Source organism: Amblyraja radiata, chromosome 17 (assembly GCF_010909765.2).
Source record: "Amblyraja radiata isolate CabotCenter1 chromosome 17, sAmbRad1.1.pri, whole genome shotgun sequence".
NCBI classification, from domain to species: domain Eukaryota; kingdom Metazoa; phylum Chordata; class Chondrichthyes; order Rajiformes; family Rajidae; genus Amblyraja; species Amblyraja radiata.
Genome location: NC_045972.1, coordinates 48,513,725 through 48,533,352, shown reverse-complemented (window position 1 = coordinate 48,533,352; position 19,628 = coordinate 48,513,725).

Genomic DNA, 19,628 nt, shown 5'->3' with positions numbered 1-19,628 from the left:
TAGAGGCTGTGATGTATTTGTAATGTACTATCATTGAATGTATCAGAATGGAATTTGTGATGTATATGTAATGTAATATGTAATGTAAATGCCAGTGCCCATTGAGGCCAAAAGCAGAAGATGGCAAATGTACCTGTGCCTCGTGACTGAGGTCAAGTGACCTTCTGGAAGTTTCAGTCATTGCAGATTAAACTTTTCCTACATGATGTCGGACGTGTATTCATTGTGCTAGTGACAAACAACAAGGTCCTAAGGAAGACATTACATGGTGTCAGAGTAAAAAAAAAAAATATTGGGACTCAAGCCTCCGGGACCACTCCCCATGCAAAAAGAAAGGTCAGAATGGGAAGCAAGAGCGCAAGGAAAACAAGTGGGGCAATAAGTGTCACCGAAGAGCACAACTGGAAGCTAGAAGCCTAGATTATAGAGGCAACAGGCAACACTGCAGGTCATGTTGCTAGTGGGGAAGCTAACTCAATGGACAAGGCCAACGTTACCAAGATGTTCATAACAGAGAGGTGGAGGTGGAGGACAGATACTCAAGATACTGAGCGCAAAGATGAAAGGAAAATTCACTGCTGGAGACGCTCCAGATAATGAGGGGAGAGGGCAAAGCAAGTCTGGTGATGGAGCAGAGGGGCGAGAACAGACTGTTCATGGTCAAAAAATATTCATGAGCAAAAACATACACTTGTTCGAAATATGAAATACTGTAAATACAGAGAAGGCAGGTGGGCATTATTGAGAGGAATAGTGAAAACAGCTCAGGTCGACGATCTTTCAACTGAACTGAGAAAATCAAACATGTTTTAAATTTCAGGGAATAGAGAGGAGTGGGGAAAAGAAAGGGAACAGCAGTGAGAGGTTGAAAACCGAGATCAGACTGAGGCATGTGGTGCTGAGAGAGGGTGGGGTGATGCTTGCTAACCGCTGATTGTGCAGGAGATACAAACAGAAGATGAATAAAAACGGAAAATACAAATAATCTGAAACTAGATACATACTGAATATCGCGAAAATGGAAACAAAGAACCGCAGAAGCTGATTAATACATAAAAAGACACAAAGTGCTGGAGTAACTCAGGAGGTCAAGGCCAAGTCCCAACGCAGGCGACTATTTGCGTGCCAGCCACAGAAGCAGATGCACAATCACATATTACAATCGCTCTACAGTTTTACATTTCTATCTGTACAGTGTGAATGGCTTGATTGTAATCATGTATTGTCTTTCTGCTGACTGGTTAGCGCTCAACAAAAGCTTTTCACTGTACCTCAGTACACGTGTCAATAAGCCAAACAGAACTGGTAAACTGAATTCTGGAGAACATGATAGGTGACATTTTAGATCGAGACCCTTGTCCCCAAACATCACCTATTCATGCTCTCCGGAGATGCTGCCTGACCTGCTGACACACCAGCACATTGTGTCTTTTTGAACATTGCAAATATGCAGAAGATGGAAATCTGAATTAAACATAGAATACTAGAAACAGGATGTCAGAATGTGTGAGGATGTTACCACTATTAAGAGTTATCTTAAATGATGATAAAATGTGTGGTCGATGATCAAAAGTTCTTTGGAGGCATTCCATTGGTTCTCTGGATCGTACCCTGTTCTCTGGAACAGAATATATGGTTTAGTTTCAAGGTTTTCTCAGTTCAGTGAAGGGTCACCAACCTGAAATGTGAAGTGTGGAGAGGAAAAGAACGGATAGATTACAGAGACTTTGCAGATAGATTAGTGCAGGTTTTTCAAGTTAGCCTACGTTTAATAACTTTGAGATCGTACAATACAGAAAGGCTGAGTGGGTTTTGAGAAGAGGTTGATGCTGTCAAAATGGATTAAAAAAAGAGAAGAGTAACTGAAAAGATAAGAAATGGTTTAGAAAATGGGCGATGGATCTCGAATGCAAGGAGAGTGTGTTTCATGAGTGGGAACAATGGAAGCTGATGAGAGTTTGGAGCAGACAGATTTAGTCTGCAGAAGAGAGGCAAGCATCTGATTCTGAATTTTCTGGGGTAAATGTATAAACATCCCACATATTGTATGGCTGGCACTAGCCACTGGCATTGGCCACTCAAATCAGCTGCCCCGGACATTTTTATGATTGGCTTATTGTATTTTAACGTTTTTAACTATTTATACTGTTCCATCAGGGACTGGATTGTTTTTAGTGTTATTATGTGTGAAATGTTTTAAATTTCATGTGCGATGCTCCGCTATTCCCTGGGAAACGTCTTTTCATTTTGCACTGTACAACTGTTGCTTGCAAGATGACAATAAAGGTTGATTGATTGATTGATTGGATACTTGGATGCAGGGAATAGGAAAGAGGAAGGAGTCTAAAGACAGCGGACAACAAGTTAGTCACTGGATCCTGTCTTCCCATTCAGTACTATTAAGATTCATTACTATTTAATTATTTAATTTTCTTTGATCCATGTTTTCCTTGATAGTTTGTATACAAAATGCTATTGGTATCAGTTTTGAAATTTTAAGAAAGTGGGAGTTGACTTCATACACTAGGATATTTGGTTTGGAAGATAATACTGAAGCTGAGTAGCAAATGTTATGGCCCATTCTGATCAGATGATAGATGCCTAAACTCGTTGGCTATCAGATGGGAGCAAACCAGAGGCCATATTAATCATGACTAAAGAAGATAAGGGCATGAAAAGTGGAGATGGAGGAAAGGTTGAGTAAATAGGTGGGAGTCTGGAAACTGCAATGACATGTTTGCTTTCAAGAAACACATGAGCGAGAGAGTATTGGAAGGGAATCCAAGATAATGTTGGTGAGAGGTCAGATCAGTGGCTGTAGATGCATGGTCGAAACTATTATAGCCATGATTATGGATAGAAGTTTAGGAAGGAAAAGGATCTAATGAAGAGAGGTCAGAGAAGCTGCGAGGGAGATTGGAATCAGCAGCATATTTTGAACAAGATTGTGGGGTTTAATATGGTGAAATATGGCAGGACTTTCATATGAAGAAAGACTGGATAGACTCGGTTTGTACTCGCTAGAATTTAGAAGATTGAGGGGGGATCTTATGGAAACTTACAAAATTCTTAAGGGGTTGGACAGGCTAGATACAGGAAGATTGTTCCCGATGTTGGGGAAGTCCAGAACAAGGGGTCACAGTTTGAGGATAAGGGGGAAGTCTTTTCGGACTGAGATGAGAAAAAAAAATTTCACACAGAGAGTGGTGAATCTGTGGATTTCTCTGCCACAGAGGGTGGTTGAGACCAGTTCATTGGCTATATTTAAGAGGGAGTTAGATGTGGCCCTTGTGGCTAAAGGGATCAGGGGGTATGGAGAGAAGGCAGGTACAGGATACTGAGTTGGATGATCAGCCATGATCATATTGAATGGTGGTGCAGGCTCGAAGTGCCGAATGACCTATTCCTGCACCTATTTTCTATGTTTCTAAATCCTCCTCCTGAAATACTTAATAAAACCCTTTAACAGTTTTTAATACTTAGGTGAATATATAACAGAGAAATATTTTATAGCAAGATGCAGGATTGAACAATGTCCAAAGGAACTATCTAACAGCTTAAGAACAGAATATGTTACCTGGAATCATTTATTTTGCTTCTGGCTGAATGGCTGGCTCGCTTTTTAGTATGGGTTTTGTCTCTCTTGTTCCTGTAAAAAATCATTAAATATAGTTCACCAAATCAAATTGGTGATAGATTCATGATTAGTACGGGTGCCAGGGGTTATGGGGAGAAGGCAGGGGAATGGGGTTGAGAGGGGAAGATAGATCAGCCATAATTGAATGGCATAGACTTGATGGGCTGAATGTCCTTATACTGCACCTAGAACATGAACTTTATGGACAAATACTTTGTAAGTTTTAATAGTGTTTTACAATTGAAAGCAGCATTTAACAGCAAATAAATCTTAAGGTAAAGTGATGAGACTGAGCTTCAGGGTCTTGCAAGGTAATTGAAAAATATTCTATGGATGTAAAGATCATTGTTTGATACTTAGCAATGAAATACAACAATGAAAAGGAGTCTGCCCCTTTACGTATATGTAGTGCAAATGGTGCTTCCACATTATTAATGACAATGCCATGTGTTACAAATGGCAAACATTGAGAAGAGAACCAAAGAAATACTTAATTATATCATAGGTACACAAAAATGCTGGAGAAACTCAACGGGTGCAGCAGCATCTATGGAGCGACGGAAATAGGTGACGTTTCGGGCCGAAACCCTTCTTCAGACGGATAGGGGGTGGGGGGGGAGAAGGAATGAAAAAGGGGAGGAGGAGGAGCCCGAGGGCGGGGGGATGGGAGGAGACAGCTCGAGGGTTGAGGAAGGGGAGGAGACAGCAAGGGCTAGCAAAACTGGGAGAATTCAATGTTCATGCCCGCCAGCCGCAGTCTACCCAGGCGGAATATGAGGTGCTGTTCCTCCAATTTCCGGTGTTGCTCACTCTGGCAATGGAGGAGACCCAGGACAGAGAGGTCGGATTGGGAATGGGAGGGGGAGTTGAAGTGCTGAGCCACCAGGAGTTCAGGTAGGTTCTTGCGGACTGAGCGGAGGTGTTCGGCGAAACGATCGCCCAACCTCTGCTTAGTCTCACCGATGTAAATCAGCTGACATCTAGAGCAGCGGATGCAGTAGATGTGGTTGGAGGAGATACAGGTGAACCTTTGTATTATATCATGAATTATATCATGTTGGATACCTTAAATTATATTAGGTCATAGTTTTGGAAGGAACTACAGATGCTGGTTTAAACCGAGGATAGACACAAAAAGCTGGAGTAACAGCGGGACAGGCAGCATCTCTGGAGAGAAGAAATGGGTGACGTTTCGGGTCGAGAAGAAGGGTCTCGACCTGATACGTCACCCATTCCTTCTCCAGAGATGCTGCCTGTCCCGCTGAGTTTCTCCAGTCTATCTTATAGAAACATAGAAACATAGAAAATAGGTGCAGGAGTAGGCCATTCGGCCCTTCAAGCCTGCACCGCCATTCGATATGATCATGGCTGATCATCCAACTCAGTATCCCATCCCTGCCTTCTCTCCATACCCCCTAGGTCATAGTTTCACAGGTTAATTAAATTCTATGCAAAATATAAGATTAGAACTCAGTGGGTTGAACAGCATCTGTGGAAGCAGAGGGATGGTTGGTGTTTCGAGTCAACACCTTGAATTAAGCCTCAAATTCAATGAATGGATTTATAGTAAACATCTTTTTTATACAGATGTAACAACCTCTAAAAATAAAAATTACCAGGCCACGTTTCGAAAACGAAGGATTTCAAAATAACATTGATGTAATTTTCTTCTGTTTGCCCTCTTATTTATGCCTTTTTACAAAATAAATGGGAGGTAAACGACAAATATTATGTTGATAGTCACATCTTTTCTGGTGTTGCAAAAAAAATAATTGGCAGATCAATACAGCAGAACAGAGATCACAATTAATATTGACTCAGAGAGATATTATTGGTTTTTAAAAGATTTGCCATTCTCTCTGCTGCCCCTGCTGGTGGGAGGGGGAGGGACTATAAAACCTGGAAGTGGTGTGCCTCACTCACTCTTCAAGATGGAGGAAGCCAGAGGGTCACGTTTCACGGAGCTGTGAATAACACTGAACACATGTCTACTCAACTGTGAGTGCCCTTAATGTGGTTATAAAATGCATGCAAAAAGTGTCTATTGGTTCTAAAATGGTTGCAAAAAGTGTCTATTGGTGCTAAAATGCTTGCAAAAAGTGTCTATTGGTTCTACAATGCTTGCAGAAAGTGTCTTTTTTGGTTCTAAAATGCTTGCAAAAAATGTCTCTAATGGTTCTAAAATGCTTGCAGAAAGTGTCTCTTGGTTCTAAAATGCTTGCAAAGAGTGTCTCTGTTGGTTCTAAAATGCTTGCAAAGAGTGTCTCTATTGGTTCTAAAATGCTTGCAAAGAGTGTCTCTATTGGTTCTAAAATGCTTGCAAAGAGTGTCTATTGGTTCTAAAACGCTTGCAAAGAGTGTATTAGTTCTAAAATGCTTGCAAAGAGTGTCTATTGGTTCTAAAATGCTTGCAAAAGGTGTCTATTGGTTCTAAAATGGTTGCAAAAAGTGTCTATTGGTGCTAAAATGCTTGCAAAAAGTGTCTATTGGTTCTACAATGCTTGCAGAAAGTGTCTTTTTTGGTTCCAAAATGCTTGCAAAAAATGTCTCTAATGGTTCTAGAATGCTTGCAGAAAGTGTCTCTTGGTTCTAAAATGCTTGCAAAGAGTGTCTCTATTGGTTCTAAAATGTTTGCAAAGAGTGTCTCTATTGGTTCTAAAATGCTTGCAAAGAGTGTCTCTATTGGTTCTAAAACGCTTGCAAAGAGTGTATTAGTTCTAAAATGCTTGCAAAGAGTGTCTATTGGTTCTAAAATGCTTGCAAAAGGTGTCTTGGTTCTAAAATGCTTGCAAAAAGTGTCTATTGGTTCTACAATGCTTGCAAAAAGTGTCTATTGGTTCTACAATGCTTGCAAGAAGTGTCTATTGGTTTTTAAATGTTTGCAAAAGTGTCTATTGGTGCTAAAATCCTTGCAGAAAATGTCTATTGGTTCTAAAATGCTTGCAAAAAGTGTCTATTGGTTCTAAAATGTTTGCAAAAAGTGTCTCTATTGGTTCTAAAATGCTTGCAAATAGTGTCTATTGTTTCAAAGATGCTTGCAAAAAGTGTCTATTGGTTCTAAATGCTTACAAAACGTGTCTCTATTGGTTCTAAAATGCTTACAAAACGTGTCTCTATTGGTTCAACAATGAATGAATGAATACGTTTATTGTCATTGCACAATACTGTGCAACGAAATTCCATTACATCTCCTCCGGTTAAAAAAATACAAACACGACAACCATTAACACATATGTACACTTATTAGTAAAAAATAAATAGGTATTTTAAAAGAATTTAAAAGAATTTAAAAGAATTTAAAAGAATTTGGTGGCATTTCTTGGAATTACATTTTGCTTCCCCAGCATTCTCTGTTGGAATTTAGCTCTTTTATCGCACATGGGTAGAAACTATTTTTTAGTCTACCGGTGCGAGCCTTCAGAGTCCTGAATCGCCTCCCAGAGGGTAGCAGAGTAAAAAGGTGGTTGGCAGGGTGGGATGTGTCCTGCTTGATATTTGTGGCCCGGCGCAAGCATCGGGCCCTATATATGTCATCCAAGGAGGGCAGTTGGGCGTTTGTAATGTTCTGCGCAGTTTTTATAATTCCCTGCAACGCCCTCCTCTCAGCCACAGTACAGCTAGCAAACCACACCAGGATTCCATAGGAGAGGATACTCTCCACGGCGCATCGGTAGAAGGATAACAGCAGCGGCTGTGAGACATTTGCTCTCCGCAGAGACCTCAGGAAATACAGCCGCTGATGTGACTTCTTCACGAGATGCTTGCACAAAGTGCCTATTGGTTCTAAAATGCTTACAAAACGTGTCTCTATTGGTTCTAAAATGCTTACAAAACGTGTCTCTATTGGTTCAACAATGCTTGCACAAAGTGGCTATTGGTTCTAAAATGTTTGCAAAAAGTGTCTATTGGTGCTAAAATGCTTGCAAAAAATGTCTATTTGTTCTATAATGCTTGCAAAAAGTGTCTCTATTGGTTCTAAAATGCTTGCAAAAAGTGTCTAAATTGGTTCTAAAATGTTTGCAAAAAGTGTCTATTGGTTCTAAACTGCTTGCAAATAGTGTCTATTGTTTCAAAAATGCTTGCAAAAAGTGTCTTGGTTCTAAAATGCTTACAAAAAGTGTCTTTTTTGGTTCTACAATGCTTGCAAAGAGTGTCTATTGGATCTAACATGCTTGCAAAGGGTGTCTATTGGTTCTAAAATGCTTGCAAAAAGTGTCTCTATTGGCTCTAAATTGCTTGCAAAAAGTGTCTCTATTGGTTCTAACATGCTTGCAAAAAGTGCCTCTATTGGTTCTAACATGCTTGCAAAAATTGCCTCTATTGGTTCTAAAATGCTTGCTAAAAGTGTCTATTGGTTCTAAAATATTTGCAAAAAGTGTCTATTGGTTCTAAAATATTTGCAGAAAGTCTCTATTGGTTCTAAAATGCTTGCAGAAAGTGTCTCTATTGGTTCTAAAATGCTTGCAGAAAGTGTCTCTATTGGTTCTAAAATGCTTGCAGAAAGTGTCTATTGGTTCTAAAATGCTTGCAGAAAGTGTCTCTATTGGTTCTAAAATGCTTGCAAAAAGTGTCTAAATTGGTTCTAAAATGTTTGCAAAAAGTGTCTATTGGTTCTAAACTGCTTGCAAATAGTGTCTATTGTTTCAAAAATGCTTGCAAAAAGTGTCTTGGTTCTAAAATGCTTACAAAAAGTATTTTTTGGTTCTACAATGCTTGTAAAGAGTGTCTATTGGATCTAACATGCTTGCAAAGGGTGTCTATTGGTTCTAAAATGCTTGCAAAAAGTGTCTCTATTGGTTCTAAATTGCTTGCAAAAAGTGTCTCTATTGGTTCTAACATGCTTGCAAAAAGTGCCTCTATTGGTTCTAACATGCTTGCAAAAATTGCCTCTATTGGTTCTAAAATGCTTGCAAAAAGTGTCTATTGGTTCTAAAATGTTTGCAAAAAGTGTCTATTGGTTCTAAAATATTTGCAGAAAGTCTCTATTGGTTCTAAAATGCTTGCAGAAAGTGTCTATTGGTTCTAAAATGCTTGCAAAGGGTGTCTATTGGTTCTAAAATGCTTGCAAAAAGTGTCTCTATTGGTTCTAAAATGGTTCCAGAAAGTGTCTCCATTGGTTCTAAAATGGTTGCAGAAAGTGTCTCTATTGGTTCTAAAATGCTTGCAGAAAGTGTCTCTATTGGTTCTAAAATGCTTGCAAAGAGTGGCTCTATTGGTTCTAAAATGTTTGCAAAGAGTGGCTCTATTGGTTCTAAAATGCTTGCAAAAAGTGTATATTGGTTCTAAAATGCTTGCAAAAAGTGTATATTGGTTCTAAAATGCTTGCAAAAAGTGTCGATTGGTTCTAAAATGCTTGCAAATAGTGTTGATTAGTTCTAAAATTCTTGCAAATAGTGTTGATTGGTTCTAAAATGCTTGCCAAAAGCACCTCTATTGGTACTAAAATGCTTGCAAAAAGTGCCTCTATTGGTTCTAAAATGCTTGCAAAAAGTGCCTCTATTGGTTCTATAATGGTTGGAAAGAGTGTCTATTGGTTCTAAATGCTTGCAAAAAGTGGCCATTGGATCTAAAATGGTTGCAAAACGTGTCTCTATTGGTTCTAAAATGGTGCAAAAAGTGTCGCTATTGGTTCTAAAATGGTTGCAGAAAGTGTCTCTATTGGTTCTAAAATGGTTGCAGGGAGTGTCTATTGGTTCTAAAATGCTTGCAAAAAGGGTCTCTATTGCTTCTAAAATGTGTGTGTACGCGTCGTCTGTCTGTGCGTATGTGTGAGTGTCTGGATGAGTGTGTGAGTGTCTGTGTATGAGTGTGTGTGTATGTGTGAGTGTCTGTATATGAGTGTCTGTGTATGTGTGAGTGTCTGTATATGAGTGTCTGTGTGAGTGTCTGTGTATGCGTGTGAGTGTTTGAGTGTGTCTCTGTGTATGAGTGTCTGTGTGTGTGTGTGTGTGTTTGTGTTCGTGTTCTGCTTGAAATGCTGTGAAATTGGCTTGGTATGCTGTGAGGTTGGACTTGCTGCCTGCACACCGTGATGACTTTTGAGGTAAATTCTCAGATTTTCTTTGTTAAAATTTGACTGCTTAATCTCTCTATATTAAAATTGTATTTTTTTGATATCAAAAGCAAAGTGTTATCAAGAGGCAGTGAGCAGTAGAACACAGCAAGAGACACAACAAAAAATAACTTAATAAATCTCATCTTTAACATTTAAATTGTTGTTATATTATAAGTAATTCACATTTTAAACTTTAATAGATCCTTTTTCCACTTGCCATGCCTGTGTGCTCTTCATCACAATAGTAACCTAATAGGCAGGAAGGGTTGCGCTGTCGGAAAGAGCCACTAAGAGTGCATGGGGGGGAGATTGAGGGGAGATGGACTGAATGCGTGTGGGGGAGGGGAATGGCATGGAGCAGAGTGGGGGGTGAAGGGAGGACGGATGACTGAGTGAACTGCCACCACCAGCCATGAGAGTCTGGGCTGCCAGTCTACCAGCCATGAGTAAGTGAAATGCCAGCCCACCAGCTGTAAGTGACTGAAGTGCCAGCCCACCACCCATGACTTAGTGAACTGCCAGCCCACCTGCCATGACTCGCTGAACTGCAAGTCCAAAAATCCATTCAGTCCACACTAGCCCTCTGGAAACCAGTCCCTTCAGCGCACAACAGACTGAGTGACTGAGCTGCCCGGCCAGAGTGACTGAGCTGCCAGCCCAAGAATCCATTCAGCCCACAATGTCCATACTAGCCCTCTGGAAACCAGTCCCTTTGACCCACAACACACATACTAGCACTCCAGAAAGCCCCCCCCCCCCCCCCCCCCCCCCCACTGGCCAGCAATATTGGAATTGGTGCAGAGGTGGAATATTGCATTGGGGGACCAGCCCTCCCGTGTGAAGTTGGGACCCAATGGGTCCCACTTAGTCTAGTATATTAATATAGTCAGAGGCGAAAGGTGTTAAACAAGAACACAACACAACCGGTTGAAATCAGCCACTTTCATTAAAATTACTTAATGGTAACATGGAATTTAAACTTATTTGCGAGGTGGCTATGGAATTAAAAGAACCAGCCTCTCTGTACCATGGACTCCATCTTATCCAAGAACAGGCTACAGAAAAGCATGTCTTTTCCAAGAATATTCTCTTGCTTCCCCTGTGCTGGAGCTGCTGATGTTCAGGGATGTTTAGATAATGTGATGAAAGTTGGTTGCCAAGGTTTCGTAGGCAAATGATACAATTTGAAAAAGCCTTTTTTTTTTTTTTACATAAGGTTACGCTTTTCAGTCCCTCAAACTTATTCTGTTATAAAATGAGGGCAGCGTTGATTTGTGCCTCATCTGTGTTTACACACTCTGGTCCACAGCTTGTGAAACCAATGAAATGTGCTCACTCTACACAGCACCTGATGTGACAGCTCCCACTGCAATTCGGAGGCAAATTTTACCATCCACTGTGGATTCAATTGTCACCAGATTTTTGTTCTAAATCGCGTGCGTCCAATTTTACAGATGAAGTGAAAGTTTGGTGTGGGTTCGACTGACAATGTGATTATCCGCAGTTTTTAACTAAACGTACACTCAGATCACGTTGTCAAATCTAACAAGAGCATAACTAAATTAATTGTTAAATCATTTGTGGAATAAGTTGATAATTCTTCTGTTGAACTTTAGTATGATGAATCATTTTAAATTCAAACTTAATCTCTTTCTGACTGGAGTGGAGGTCATCTGATACAAATAATTAATTCAAGATGTTAATGAGAGGTAGGAAATATCATCTGGTATGGATTCATGAGCTAAAGTAATGAAGAAAAAACATCCAGATATTCTTTTCTTTCATGATCCTAAATTGAACAATTACATAATGCAACTAACAATTAGTAACATATAGAAAAATAGGTGCAGTAGGCCATTTGGCCCTTCGAGCCAGCACCACCATTCAATATGATCATGGCTGATCATCTAATATCAGTACCCTGTGTTCCTGCTTTTTCCCCATATCCCTTGATTTCGTTAGCCCAAAGAGCTAAATCTAACTCTCTCTTGAAAACATCCAGTGAATTGGCATCCACTGCCTTTTGTGGCAGAGAATTCCACAGATTCACAACTCTCTAGATGAAGAAGTTTTTCCTCATCTCAATCCTAAATGGCCTACCGCTTATTCTTAAACTTTGACCCCAGGTTCTGGACTCCCTCAACATCGGGAACAATTTTCCTGCATCTGGCCTGTCCAATTCTTTAAGAATTTATATGGTTCCATAAGAAACCCTCTCATCCTTCTAAATTCCAGTGAATACAAGCCCAGTCAACCCATTCTTTCATCATTCGTCAGTCCCGCCATCCCGAGAATTAACCTCGTGAACCTATGCTGCACTCCCTCAATAGCAAGAATGTCCTTCCTCAAATTAGGAGACCAAAATTGCACACAATACTCCAGCTGCAGTCTCACCAGGGTCCTGTACAACTGCAGCAGGACCTCCTTGCTCCTAAACTCAAATCATCTTGCAGTTAAGGCCAACATGCCATTAGCTTTCTTCACTGCCTGCTATGCCTGCATGCTTACTTTCAGTGATTGATATACAAGCACACCCAGGTCTCGTTGTACCTCCCCTTTTCCTAAACTGACACCATTCAGATAATAATCTGCCTTCCTGTTCTTGCTACCAAAGTGGATAACCTCACATTTATCCACATTATATTGCATCTGCCATGCATCTTCCCACTCATCCAACCTATCCAAGTCACCCTGCATCCTCATAGCATCCTCCTCACAGTTCACACTGCCACCCAGCTTTTTGCTAATGTTACTTTGAATCACTTCATCTAAATCATTAATGTATATTGTAAATAGCTGCTGTCCCAGCAACGAGCCTTGCGGTACCCCACTTGTCACTGCCTGCCATTCTGAAAGGGGCCCGTTAATCCCTACTCTTTGATTCCTGTCTGCCAATTTTCTATCCATGTCAGCATTCTACCCCCAATACCATGTGCCCTAATTTTGCCCACTAATCTCCTATGTGGGACATTATCAAATGTTTTCTGAAAGTCCAGGTACACTACATCCACTGGCTCTCCCTTGTCCATTTCCCTAGTTACATCCTCAAAAAATTCAAGAAGATTAGTCAAGAATGATTTCCCCTTTGTAAATCCATGCTGACTCGGACCGATCCCGTTACTGCTATCCAAATGTGCGGCTATTTCATCTTTTATAATTGACTCCAGCATCTTCCCCACCACCAATGTCAGGCTAACTGGTCTATAATTCCCCTTTTTCTCTCTCGCTCCTTTCTTAAAAAGTGGGATAACATTAGCTACCTCCAATCCACAGGAACTGATCCTCAGTCTATATAACATTGGAAAATGATCACCAATGCGTCCACGATTTCTAGAGCCACCTCCTTAAGTACCCTGGGATGCAGACCATCAGGCCCTGGGGATTTATCAGCCTTCAGTCCCATCAGTCTATCCAACACCATTTCCTGCCTAATGTGGATTTCCTTCAGTTCCTCTGTCACCCCAGATCCTCTGGCCACAACTATATCAGGAAGATTGTTTGTGTCCTCCTTAGTGAAGACAGATCCAAAGTACCTGTTCAACTCATCTGCCATTTCCTTGTTCCCCATAATAAATTCACCTGTTTCTGTCATCAAGGGAACCACATTTGGCTTAACTAATTTTTTTCTCTTCACATACCTAAAGAAGCTTTTACTATCCTCCTTTATATTCTTGGCTAGCTTACCTTCGTAATTCATCTTTTCTCCCCGTATTGCCTTTTTAGTTATCTTCTGTTGCTCTTTAAAAGTTCCCCAATCCTCTGGCTCTCCGCTCATCCTTGCTACGTTGTACTTCTCTTTTATTTTTATACTGTCTTTGACTTCCCTTGTCAGCCACAGTCGCCCCTTACTCCCCTTGGAATCTTTCTTCCTCTTTGGAATGAACTGATCCTGCACCTTCTGTATTATTCCTAGAGATACCTGCCATTGTTGTTCCACTGTCATCCCTGCTAGGGTCACTTTCCAGTCAACTTTGGCCAGTTCCTCCCTCATGGCTCCATAGTCTCCTCTATTCAACTGTAATACTGACACTTCCGATTTTCCCTTCTCCCTCCCAAATGGTAGATTAAACTTATCATATTATGGTCACTGCCTCCTAATGGCTCCTTTACCTTGAGTTCCCTTATCAAATCCAGTTCATTACACAACAATAAATCCAGAATTGCCTTCTCCCTGGTAGGCTCCAGTACAAGCTGCTCTAAGAATCCATCATGAAGGCACTAAACAAACTCCCTTTCTTGGAGTCCAGTACCAACCTGATGTTCCCGGTCTACCTGATGCTTCCGGTCTACCTGATGTTCCCAGTCTACCTGCATGTTGAAATCTCCCATAACAACCGTAGCATTACCTTTACTACATGCCAATTTGAACTCTTGATTCAACTTGAGTCCTATATCCAGGCTACTGTTTGGGGACCTGTAGATGACGCCAATTAGGGTATTTTTATCCTTACAATTCCTTAGTTCAATCTATACTGACTCTACATCTCCTGTTTCAAAGTCACCCCTCGCAAGGGACTGAATTTAATTCCTCACCAACAGAGCTACCCCACCCCCTCTGCCCACCTGTCTCTGTCTTTTCGATCGGAAGTACACCCTTGAGTATTCAGTTCCCAGCCCTGGCCCTCTTGTAGCCATGTCTCTGTAGTTCCCACAACATCATACTTGCCAATCTCTAACTGAGCCTCAAGCTCGTCCATTTTATTTCTTATACTTTGCACATTCACATACACCACTTTAACTTCAGTATTCACCTCCCCTCTCTCACCGGTCACTATTGGCCCTGACCATACTCTCTTATCCTTTCTCGAACTTTCCTTCCCATTAATTCAGGAGTCTTTTGTAATTTTTCCTGTACTCACTTCCCCTTTAACTCCATCGTTATACTCCCAATTTGTCAACCCCTCCCCCCTGCTATTTAGTTTAAACCCACACGTGTAGCAACTTAAGGCATTTATTTAACGTTGCGAAATTGATTTCCTTACCAGTTATTCAGTTGTTCAGTCAGAAGGTCAGGTATCATGCTGTTGCAGAAAAGAAATAATTGGTAGTTGACTGACAAATAAGGTAAATAAGTCAGAGTTTACCACACAAACTGACCGTTCACCTCAGATGCAACATCTCAGCTCCAACAAGTCTCCTTCCAACCCCTTTCTCCAATTTCCTCTCACCCACAGTGTTCCTTCCATCCACTTGTGATGTCAACATGCCTGAAGGGCTGGGTGTATTTCAGTAACGTACTATGGAGGAATGTTCAAAATATCGGATCCCACCACTGCTGTTCCAGACATCACAGGAAAAGCAAGGATTTTGATTTACTCATATCCAGGTATAGGATATGTAACGTATGCAGATATAGGTAGAAACATAGACAATAGGTGCAGGAGTAGGCCATTCGGCCCTTCGAGCCTGCACCGCCATTCAATATGATCATGGCTGATCATCCAAATCAGTATCCTGTACCTGCCTTCTCTCCATACCCCCTGATCCCTTTAGCCACAAGGGCCACATCTAACTCCCTTAAATATATCCAAAGAACTGGCCTCAACTACCTTCTGTGGCAGAGAATTCCAGAGAAACAAAATGCTGGAGTAACTCAGGGAGTTTCGGAGGGAACAGTCTCTGCTAAAAGCAGAAAGTGGTGGAAATGGGAAGTGGCCAGTGGTGGGATCCCGTTGGAGGTGGCGAAAATGTTGGAGGATTACATGTTGTTTGCGACGGCTGATGGGGTGGAAGGTGAGGTCCTTGTTAAGAATGGGGGGAGGGGGAGTAAGAGCGGAGCTACGGGATATCGAGGAGACCCTAGTGAGAGCCTGATCTATAATGGAAGAGGGGAACCCCCCGTTTCCTAAAGAATGAGGACATCTCCGATGCCCTGGTCTGGAACACCGGCCCTTTTGACTGCCCCCCACCCCCATGAACTGTCTCCCTCGGATGGTCACGTTGCACATCGACCCGGCACAGACACATTTGCACTTTAGACTGTTTTACTGTTCTTTTTATAAATCATGTTTCTCGGGGCATCTAAATCTAAATGTTATTAGTTGTTTAATTTATGACATCGGATGGAAGCTGCATACACAAATCTCGTTGCACCTATGTGCAATGACAATAAAAGATATTATTATTATTATTATTATTATTATTATGGGCGCAGATGCGGCGTAGACGGAGGAATTGGGAGTAGGGGATAGTCTTTACAGGAAGCAGGGTGGGAAGATGTGTAATCAAGATAGCTTCACCCATATCTCCAGATATAGGATATATATCATATCCAGAGCTTCACCAACAGCAAGGTGTACACTGATTGCCCGCCCATCCCCCTTTAGCCATTCCAAGTGTAGAACTGAGCGAGCATTTTGGAACTCTGCCGTGGATGTACTGTAGTCGCTGATGTTGCAAAATGTTAAACAAACAAGTGAAAGAACATTGACACAGTTTCACATTAGGAGTGAGCCTTATAGTGAGCCAGTCGCAAGAGCCTGCAGTTGTTGAAGTGATGATAATCAGAAGCTGCCGTGGTGTTGTAGGAACACTTAGACACGACAGACTGCAGGCTTGGGGGAGAAGGAGGTGAATGTAACAATAAACCTGCCATTCTGCTCCAGGTGATGGTCAGCTTCTTCAGCATTGAAAAGGCTGCACCCATTCAATAGACAATAGGTGCAGGAATAGGCCATTCGGCCCTTCGAGCCTGCACCACCATTCAATGTGATGATGGGCTGATCATCCACACTCAGTACCCCGTTCCTGCCTTCTCCCCATATCCCCTGATGTGGAGAGTTTTACATCACATTCCTGACAAACCATTTAGAATGATATTCGAGAGTCAAGAAGTTTAAGAAGGAACTGCAGATGCTGAAAAATCCAAGGTAGACAAAAATGCTGGAGTAACTCAGCAGGTGAGGCAGCATCTATGGAGCGAAGGAAATAGGCGATGTTTCGCTCCATAGATGCTGGCTCACCCGCTGAGTTTCTCCAGCGTTTTTGTCTACCTTGGAGAGTCAAGTAGTGAGTCACTTATATCCAGCCCTCTGTACAAATGTATACATTTTTTGACAAACAATAATTAATTTCTCGTATGAAAGGAAACATGTAATAAATGCCATCAGACCCAGTACACAGTACCAAATGGGCTCACTGGGAAATATGGGGAACTTGGCAAAAGATATATTTGAGGAAAATATGATTTGGTTGGTTTTATAAATAACTACAGCTCATGTGTGAAAGATATAAATAAAGGAAATTAAACTCAGGCTGTTCACCTCAAACAGGGAAAATGATGCTGATTCATTACATACTTAATGTCATTGAAAATATGTCAAGCTGCAAATGCTGGAAACTTATTAAAAACAGGAAATGCTGGAGATACTCAGCAGCTAGGCCACACCCACGCAAAGAGAAACAGAGTTAACGTTTTAAGTTGAAGACTTCACCCACTATCTGCAACCCACAGAGGTAGACCTGACTATGTCCAGCATTTTCTGTTTTTACTCTAGCTACAATCTGACTTAAATTGGGAATTGTATTTAGTCACAGTTCCAGAACTGAAGAGTGCCTAATCCACACGCACAGTTCTGGTTAACATTAGGAATGGAAACTGATGTAAACTAGTCCAGTAACTCCAAGTTACATTAGCCCAATACAGAACATGGTTACATCAGCAAATCTGGCAGACCACCTTTGTGTGTCCAATTTCCCAGCTCCCATCAGTGACACTCTTGCTATTAATACAGCCACATACAATTAGCCCCATCATCTCAACAGTTTTGTTAACAGGAAGTAAATGTATTCCAATTTATTTCTAGTAGATTGAAGTGGGTGCATGTGCACATGTGCAGGACTTTTCCGGAGTGTGCGCATGTGCAAAGTATTTCGGGCGGGAAAGGCCTGCGGAATCAGCCATGTTTGCCAGACATTTCTGAGTTTATGTATTAAAGAAATAAGTTGCTTAAAGTTTAAATAAAGTTAAGTAAATTACGAGTAGTGAAAAGTTTCATTCGCCTCACAACATAGATTATGCCAAAACAAGTGAAGGGGAAGAGAAAATAAAAGAGACGAGTGCTTTGTTTGAAATTTATGTTTTGGCATAGATGGAAATTGATTCATAAAGGAAGGGGACAACGTTATAGGCCATGCCCAACTTTACTTTCCATTAAAATCAAAGGGAAATGGGTAAGATTTACAACACCTCAAATCTTGCCCCCATTACTCTGTTGAAAGAGGACATGTTCTTTACTTGAACTTGCTTTTTATTTAGGTTTAATATATATATCATTCTTCTATTAGAAAATAAAATTTACTTACTGGTCCATTTTGTAGGAAATATGGGGCTCGACGATCTTATTGGCGGTAAGTCTACTTTTATATTCATAATGAATACATGATCGCTGGAACAGAAAGAACAAAAATAAAATTATAATTACCGTATAATCAACCTTAAAATGTGCCCAGACCACTCGTCTATAAAATACTTCTTAAAAGAGGTTGCTCATGTTCTCATATACAAAGATACTGGTCTGAAATATTTAAGTGGTTCTCTGGGGTCTATGGAAAAGATATTCCCCCTGATCCAGAACTGACACTTTTTGGATGCTCAGAGACTGCTTTGTACTTCACGTCTGAAGAACAACAAGCACTGATGCTTGGTATGGTGGCAGCCAAGAAAATGATCCTAACAGACTGGAAATCATCCATACCCCCCTGCTTCGAAAAATGGCTCAATGAAATGATAATAATCATATAGATGGAGAGGATACGCTTCTACAACTCCAAGGTACCCAACAACTTTTTAACTGTTTGGGGACCATTTATCAACCATCTCAAAGACCTATAATTTCATCATTTCATATTTTCTGCAGCGATGTAGTCCTGTGCTTTTTACTTGCGCTCTTGCAATGCCTGACTGTGTAGCACCATGTGGATTGTACCAATACTGTTATGTCAGGCGGCTTTGTCTGTTGTCTTTCTTTTCTTTCTCTTTTTTGTTTTGTTCTGTTTAAATTAAAAATTGGGGGGAAAAAAGGTTGCTCATGATGAATGATAGATTCATCGTACATTAACAACAACTTTCAAATTCAGAATGCAACTCTCCGGAGCGGAACATTCTGAGCCGAATGTTATCCATTGTATTTGCTACAGAATGGGGATCTTTTGAGACTGTTCAGAATTACTGGATAACTTATTGTTGCTGAACCAAAGTTGGATTTTGTTTTGGAAAATGAGAGCAAGTAGTATCCTGGATCTGGATCTGGATGTAGTACGCTGAGTGAGTCGATTGCAGTAGTGTAAATCTGAGGTCTGAGGTCTGAGGTCCCCACCTGCTTTAAAAGGGCATCAATTATACCGGTGCCCAAGAAGAGTAAGGTGACGTGCCTCAATGACTATCGACCAGTAGCACTAACGCCGGTGGTGATGAAGTGCTTTGAGAGGTTGATCATGGAGCAAGTCAACTCCTACATCGACAAAAACCTGGACCCACTGCAGTTCGCGTACCGCCACAACAGATCAACGGTGGATGCGATCTCGCTGGCCCTCCACTCCGCACTGGACCACTTGGACAACAAAAACTCATATGTCAGGCTGTTATTCATTGATTACAGCTCGGCATTTAACACAATCATCCCCTCCAAACTGGTTACCAAACTCGCAGAACTGGGTCTCTGCGCATCCCTCTGCAACTGGATCCTCGACTTCCTCGTCCACAGACCACAGTCTGTTCGTATTGGTGGAAATGTGTCAGCCTCAATAACAATCAGCACGGGAGCACCTCAAGGCTGCGTGCTCAGCCCCCTGCTGTACTCACTCTATACCCATGACTGCGTAGCGAACCACAGTGCGAACTCCATCATCAAGTTCGCTGACGACACCACTATTGTGGGGCGTATCACTGATGGGGATGAGTCAGAGTACAGAAGAGAGATCGAGCAACTGTCCATA